General features: G+C 44.8%; 1 long non-coding RNA gene across 1 annotated transcript; it reads left to right on the top strand.

The window, feature by feature from the left end:
- The first annotated feature begins 394 nt into the window (after positions 1-394).
- Positions 395-1962, top strand: LOC119273514. Its single transcript, XR_005134880.1, has 4 exons — positions 395-787; positions 881-1054; positions 1231-1472; positions 1597-1962. It is a non-coding gene; the product is annotated as an uncharacterized LOC119273514 (long non-coding RNA).
- Positions 1963-8572: the final 6610 nt, after the last annotated feature.

The raw sequence follows: 8572 nt of genomic DNA, 5'->3' as shown, positions 1-8572 counted from the left end.
ACTTAGGTATTCACTGAAGCAAACTTTGTAATTTCCTGATATATCTTAATGATTGTTGAAGCCAAACTCGCATCTCATCTGCTTTTTAATAGTTTTGCATAATTTACTTTCTTGAACTGATGGTCTGAACTCTGAAGTGGTGTCTTATACATGGTTAGATAATGTAGTGGGGATTTTTTTCTGATGTACAACCTATATATCAGAAATGGTTGAGCTTGGAATGATCTGTCCCGGTTATTAGTGTTTGTGTTCCTGTAGATCAAATATCTATTTGTAATTTTGGATTAGTATATTTGCTTTGAAAGTCAAAATTGCATTTACTGTTTTCTTTTTGGCGCAAAAAGAAGTAGTTAGTGTTAAACATATGTTAGACAGAGCTACTTACCAATGGCAATTTGTCTGGAGATCTGATGTTTTTTGTACATTGTTGTGGCTGAAAACCTGAAACGATTTGTGTAACTGATAGTCTGTTGCTTTACTTCTACACTGCTTAATTAACCTGCGATTAATTTTGATATTTGATTTTTGGCAAGAATCATCGGACTATAGATTATTGATCATGCATGAAACGTTTTAAAGGAAGCGAATCTACATTTGCATGCTCGGTTTGAAGACTTGCCAGCTGGGTGAAGAAGCTTTCTGACAAACATCCAAATCACTCTAATAGGCCCAAGTTGAGCATATGTTAGATGGTCTGGATGACATGGATGGTGCCGAGGATGTCCCTTTTGATGAGCTCATAGGCATGCAAGGCTTAGTATTTCACTTGGTTGAGAATGCAATTACAGTAAGGATCTCTTCTTTGTCTTATTTTAGTTAGACAAATGTGTTTCCTTCATGTTTACATGTATCTGATGTTGTTTCATTTTATTTTCTTAAGATATGTATTACATACAAGTCTGATGGATTCAAGAGAATGAAGAGTAAATAATACTATACTATAAATACGTCAACTACAGATAACCCTCCCAACTACAATGTTGCACCTGACAACCTCCTACTCAACGAGGCCAAGCTATCTGCAGGGGACCATGCCCCTGGACGTTCCTAAGAGGTATGGACCTAAGGATGGCCTTGCTTGCACTATATTGTAGCAATATAATCCATAATGCATGCAGTTTGCTTTCTCCCTTTCTCCCATGGACTCTGAATATGATATCCACCGTCCTTTGTAGGTTCATTAGTTTACTTTTTGTTGACGCAAAAATTAATATGTAGTTGTAACCGCAGGTGTGCTGCTAGATGACCTTCTTGCTGCTGAAACAACAAATGCTTGTAACTGCAGCTCCTGCTAACATGCAAGCTGGATGAGCACCGGGCATATTTGCTACGATGATGAACAAACATGCAAATGACTGCAGAAACAACAGCTGATGGAGCTGTGGTTCTTGGAAACCCAGTTGCTCCTCCTGTTAATGGGGATGTGTATGCGGATATCAGCCCTGAGAATGTTGTGGTCCAGTGACACCGAGGTTTGCATTATTTCTGTCCTAGACTTGTGCAGACCATCTTTCTATGGATGGTCTTCTGTTCATATTAAATGTGAGCTACCGCGTACTGAGATGTGTTTCGAACTTATTTTGTGTGTGTGTGCAGAAGATAGTGCAAATGTGCTAATTATTTGGTTGAAGCATCTGCTGCAGAGGTTGAGGTAATTAGTGCTACTTTAGCTGCTATAAAGGCCAGACAAGTTGGAGATGAGATGAGCATTTTATCATATTGCTTTGCCTGTAATAACCAAAATTGATTGATTTAGTTTCACACAACATAGATAATTATATCGTCAGGTTCAATTTTACTTATGAAAGTTGAACATTTCTTATCTTGTTAGATTTCCTCTTTGTAAGTTCTAGGACTTTAGTTAATTGAATATCTTAAGGCATGCATGCCAGAACTTTCCAGATGGTAACACTTGATGCAATTCTGTTCCTACTATTCTTACCTGATACTACCTGGACGACCTTCAAGCACCAATAACTTAATCCTTTTAGGTTTTCTACTTCTTTCTCCAGTACAGACATAATATTGTTTGGTGCTTCCCAATATTTGGACGTGAAAGTAGAGAAGCTTTACATTTCAAGAAATATTAGATTATCAATAAGAAAATATGGTCCAAGCCGGACTACTACTTCTAAATGTTTTGTTTTTCACCAAAGGGGATATTTTACTTCTCCTAATCATGGTCGCCGTGTAACCCGATGATAGTAGGATGGTAAATAACTACATCCTTTTTCGGCATGGCAAAAAAAAAATACATCCTACCCATTTGATGATTTGCAACTGCAGCTGAACAATAATGAAAGAAAAAAGAGTACATGCTTTACATAATGTACCTACAACAACAATAGGTTGCCCCACCAAACATCACCAGAGGACTGAGAAGGAAAACGACGCTTCCTCAGTCAGGTTCTATTGGCCGTTGTAGCATTAGCATGATGAAGATTCTGGAACAGTGCATGACATGTCCAAGCCCAAGGTCTTCCCTTAGTGTGAAGCACCTGAGCTGGCGTCGAGCAATATCCCTTGAATATTATTTCATTGTGTTCTTTCTAGGTGTACAACCATATCAGCTGCACCAAGGAGCTCCATGCACGGGGCACGGCGGTACTACTTCCCACAAAACCTATTATAAACAGTGTGCTAGCTACCAGGAATGTGCAGATTCATGGAAGAGCTTTGTGCAAAAAATTAGGAGAAAGAGAAACATAAGAGACATTTCAGCAAGTTTACTTATGGAGGCAAAAAATAATTCTACTTATCACTGTAATACGAGTTGTAATAAACGAGAAAAGACGTGTGATATTATCTTTTTTCTCCCGTTGCAACGCACGGGCATTTGTGCTAGTAGATTAAAAAAAGACTCTCAACGCCCACAATTAAGTTAGTTGCAAAGGAAAAACACAGAGGTCTAGGTTCTGTAAAGAAAACGTGCCTCCTTAAAATTTGGTGGTCAAGATATATTAGAACGTGCTAGGATTCAGCCCACACGCGCAAAAAATAGATCCCACACGCCCACCTCTATGTTCTGAAAAACAAAAAATTGCATGCCATCTTTCCTTAAAAAACCAGCAAAGATAGGTGTTAAAAAAAGCACACACACAGACAATAACTCTTGAAGCCGCACATAGAAAGTGAGTCCAAATATCAGTTTGGAAAAAGCAAAAGCCACGCACATACATAAAAAGGGACCTGAAGCCTCACGTCCAAAATAAGGAGTCAAAAATAATTTGCTTTTACATTTTGCGTCCTCTCTCTCTAACGCTAAAATATCTTGAGATCATGGAGGATAGGAGATATTCTAGGAGTTAACAGGTCACACGTACAAAAAAAATTCCACAACGCCCACGTCTAAGGTAGCTGCAAAAAAAAACACCCACGTCTTGGTTCTGAATAACCAGAAAATAACATGCATTCTTTCCTTTAAATTTGATGGTCAAGATCTTTTAGAAGATCCCCAAAAAAAAGATCTTTTAAAAGCACTTTGTTTATCTGCAAACCATATAGAGATTTGTATACCTATTTGTTATTCTATTGCATGGTTGTCATATAATAAATCTGAGATCTTTTTTCTCTATTATAAATTTGTAAAATAATAATGGCCCATTAATATCAATCCAAAAATTATAAGTGCCAGATTCAGACGTGTGTGCATATCAATGGTTTTTTTGGTTAAGGCAGTTATGTATGATTACCATTCCTTGATTTAAATTTGAGAACGTATAATCTAACTTCTATTTTTATTCTGCTATTTTATTCGTTTCACTGATTTTTTTTAATATGTCTCCAGTTGTCTCCTTTTCGTTTCTTTGTTTCCTTCATTTTTGGTAATATATACAATTCTGAGAAACAACTGGTGATAGACACACGAATTGTTTTCTTATATGGGTCAAAAAAGTATTAGTTATCAAGTGATTGCACACATTAGCTACATTTTCACAGTTATTTTTTTCAAAAAACCAAGAAATAGATCAGAAGCATTTTCATTGTGGGATGTTTTCTTATAGTATGGTATATACCGCTTATTGGTATGTCCAATGGTGTTGGTTGATACATATTTGAATATGTATTCAGTCTAAAACTATACTTATCCATGGAATTTGAAATATTTTTCGATACAACAGTATATGTTGACTGTGTTTCCTTGCATACTTTTTTTCAGTTATGTTTTCATTCAAAGTAGGCACAAATTAATCAATGATGCCATCTCTATATCGATGAATCTATAGAAATCTGACTATGCTTAAATTGTATCCATAGAATCAAACAATTATAATAGATGTACCATCATGGAGTATGTATACTACTATAGTGAATATTTTTTAATACCTTCAAAGTATGCCTTTATTCTGCTTTGAGAAAGAGACATGTGCAGCCCTCCTTCTAATCAGTTTCATTTACATACTTAAACCACAGGGATCTAATGTTTTTAGTTTCAAAAATTATTTGAAACAGAGTAGTTCCTAGCCCGTGCAGGCGCACGGGTTGACGACTAGTTCTTACTAACTAAATTTGTCATTCTCGGACAACACAACTTGCCATCAAATTCATTTACAGTTGTCATCCCCCGGCAAATGTTCACTAATTATGAGGGCCCAAATGTTTAGAAGGAGGAAAGAGAAACAAAAAATATATACTTGTCTTTCCTTTTAATTAAGAGATGATCACTTAGCAATAATATTTGTCACCCCATATTTAGGCATATATGGTTACTCGCGTCCCTCCCGCGGGGGCTCCGCCGCCGCCGTCGCCTAGTCCCTCCAGCGCCCTTCTCCCCCTCCGCCGCTGCCGATGGTCGGCGCCGGGGAAAGCCCGAGCGTGTGACGGCGGCGACGGAGGGTCTCTCCTCCCGTTCCCGGATCTACGGCGGTGCAGGCGTCCTATCCGCGGGGTGCGGCCCTCCCGACGGTGTGGCAGATCTCGGAGGCGGCGGACTCGCGGTGGTGCACGGGTGCCCAGATCCATGGGTGTGGGACTCCCGGCAGCGTGCGGGCTCCCGGCGATGGCGGGATCGGTCGACGCCGGGCTTGGGCGATGGCGTCCGCCATGCAGTGCCGGATCTCGTCGCTTGCGGCAGATCTCGCCACTCCGGCCTTCATGGAGGAACCTGGACCGGGGGTGGCACCCCATTAGGCATGGCGACAGAGCCCTCGGCTGGCGACTTTCGCGGGGAGTGGATGGACGGCGTCTAGACCGTGTGGGAGGTGAGTCGCCGGTGGATCTCCTCTGTGCTGCAAGCTCTCTCCCGCTACACTTGGTGGCTTACGATCGCGGTCGTCGGCCTAGGTGCGTTCGTGGGGGCTGGTAGAGGTGACAACGGACTGGAGGAAACTCCGGATGACTCGTTCATCCTGACGGTGGCGACGACCAAGGTCGCCGTTCTCCTACTTGCAGGCACCGTCGAGGTCCCTTGTGACGCCCCCGATTTGACCGTACACTAATCATACACGTAAATGTGTATGACCAAGATCAGGGACTCACGAAAAGATATCACAACACAACTCTAGACACAAATAAAATAATGCAAGCTTTATATTACAAGCCAGGGGCCTCGAGGGCTCGAATACATAAGCTCGAATACACAAAAGTCAGCAGAAGCAATAATATCTGAGTACAGACATAGGTAAACACGTCTGCCTTAAGAAGGCTAGCACAAACAGGGATACATATCGAAAGAGGCGCATGCCTCCTGCCTGGGATCCTCCTAAACTACTCTTGGTCGTCGTCAGCGGCCTGCACGTAGTAGTAGGCACCTCCAATGTAGTAGGAGTCATCGTCGACGGTGGCGTCTGGCTCCTGGACTCCATCGTCTGGTCGCAATAATCGAATATAGAAAGGGGAAAAAAGGGGGAGCAAAGCAATCGTGAGTACTCATCCAAAGTACTCGCAAGCAATTAGCTACACTACATATGTATGCATTGGTATAAAATAGAAAAGGGCAACATATGTGAACTGAACTGCAGAATGCCGGAATAAGAGGGGGATAGCTAGTCCTATCGAAGACTACGCTTCTGGCAACCTCCATCTTGAAGCAGAAGATGAGAGTAGATGGTAAGTTAACCAAGTATCATCGCATAGCATAATCTACCTGGTGATCCTCCCCTCGTCGCCCTGTGAGAGAGCGATCACCGGTTGTATCTAGCACTTGGAAGGGTGTGTTTTATTAAGTATCCGGTTCTAGTTGTCATAAGATCAGGGTACAACTCTGGGTCGTCCTTTTACCGAGGGACACGACTATTCGAATAGATAAACTTCCCTGCAGGGGTGCACCACATTTCCCAACATGCTCGATCCCCTTTGTCCGGACACACTTTTCTGGGTCATGCCTGGCCTCGGAAGATCAACACGTCGCAGCCCTACCTAGGCACAACAGAGAGGTCAGCACGCTGGTCTAAATCCTATGGCGCAGGGGTCTGGGCCCATCGCCCATTGCACACATGCACATTGCGAACGCGGCCGGTAAGGAGACCTAGCCTCCCTAATACAAGAGCAGGCGTTCCAGTCCAATCCGGCGCGCGCCGCTCAGTCGCTGACGTCAAGAAGGCTTCGGCTGATACCACGACATCGAGTGGCCATAACTGTTCCCGCGTAGTTGGTTAGTGCGTATAGGCCAATGGCCAGACTTAGATCAAATACCCACATCTCGTTAAGCGTGTTATTTTGAAATAACCACGGACGCCGACCAGGGCCAGGCCCACCTCTCTCCTAGGTGGTCTCAACCTGCCATGTTGCTCCGCCACAAAGATCCAGAGGTTCGTCGAGACAAAGGTCCTTTCAACCCCCAATTCGTGAATCACTCACGGGTACTCTTCGAGCCGGCCCGTATTTAGTCACCACAAGTATCATATATTATGTATAAGTATATACCCATCATCATCTCCCGAGTGATCACGACCCGATAGTATAGCATGGCAGACAAACAAGAATGTAGGCCACTGATGATAAACTAGCATCCTATATTAAGCATTTAGAATTGCAGGTAAGGTATCAATAACTGTAGCAACAAAGACATGCTATGCATCAGGATAGGATTAACGGAAAGCAGTAACATGCTACACTACTCTAATGCAAACAGTAGAGAGAATAGTAGGCGATATCTGGTGATCAAGGGGGGGGGGGCTTGCCTGGTTACTCTGGCAAGAAGGAGGGGTCATCTTCGATGTAGTCGAACACACGAATATCGACAACGGTCTCGGAGTCTACCGGAAAGAAGTAACGGAGGGGAACTCAATAAATAACAAAGTAATCAAAGCATCACAAAGCAAGACGCGGCAATACCTTGTGCTAGGGGTAACCTAACGTAGTACTAGGTGCTACCAGGGAAGGGGGGCATCCAGGAAAGTATTCCCGGTGTTTGACGTTTTCGGACAGACGGACCGGAGCGGATTGTTACACGTTCTCTATGCTAGGGACGTGTGGCGGGTGAACGGGTTGCGTATTCGGGTTCATCTCGTCGTTATGAGCAACTTTCATGTATAAAGTATTTTCATCCGAGTTACGGATTATTTTCTATGATTATTCAAAGTTTATTTGAATTTATGAAATTACTGAATTATATTAATTCGAATTAAAAAGAGTAAAACCTTTTGTCACCTAGTCCTGCTCTAGCCAGTGTGTATGCAAATGGGGCCAGGGGGGTCCAGTCAGTGGAGTTGACCCAGTCAACATTTGACTGGTCAAAAGGTGAACAGTAAACGTGGGTCCTGGTTGTCATTGTGTTAGTTTCTATTAGAGTTTAATTAATTAGTTTCAATAACCAAGGGGCCCACCTGTCACTTTCTACTAAACTAATTTAGAATTAAATTAATACTAACCAAACTTTAGCACTAATTTAAATAGGGCTGGGCCTACATGGCAGAGACACAGCCAGGCTACTAGGATGTGCTCACCATGGCCTCGCGTGAGGCAGAGAGCAGCAGCCTCAGCAACTCACCGCGGCAGCGGCAGCGGGGGCCGGTGAGACGCGGTGAGGGCGAGCCGGCGAGGAGGGGCGGTTGGGCCGCGGCTGCCAGCGCTAGCGGCGGGCGGAGGTGGCGGCGATGGCGCACGGACGGCGGCCAACAGCGAGGGCCGGCGGCAAGCAGCAGGTGCGCGAGCGCACGAGACAGAGGGCGCGGCAAGGGCAAGGGCGGGCACGCGCGGGGCTTCGTCGGGCGCGACCAAGGCGAGGCACGGAGTAGCGAGCGCGAACCGCGCGCGGGAGCTGAGCCCCGGGCGCGGTAGCCGAAACACGGGGCGAGAGGGGTGCAACGAGCGCGAGCTGGCTCCAGTGGGCACGCAGGGGAACGAGGGCGGCGGCTATGGCACGCGGCGCGAGCGCGCGTGAGGCGCTTATTGGGCGCGCACGGGGCTTGTGCGGGCAGATGCAGGGGTGTGGTTGCAGGTGGTAGGGCCACACGGGTGCTCGTGGATGCGAAGCTTCAGCCATGGCGGTCGAGCTCGTGGGGACGACGATATGATGATGGATCGAAGGGGAAAACAGGGGAAAATGGAGGAGAAGCTCACTGCGAGCTCGATGGCGTGGTCGGGGAGGCCAGGGGCGATCTGTAGCAGAGGCAATGACAACGTGGTGGTG

This window comes from Triticum dicoccoides, chromosome 3A, assembly GCF_002162155.2.
Source record: "Triticum dicoccoides isolate Atlit2015 ecotype Zavitan chromosome 3A, WEW_v2.0, whole genome shotgun sequence".
Lineage (NCBI taxonomy): Eukaryota > Viridiplantae > Streptophyta > Magnoliopsida > Poales > Poaceae > Triticum > Triticum dicoccoides.
This window is presented reverse-complemented; position numbering and strand designations above follow the sequence as displayed.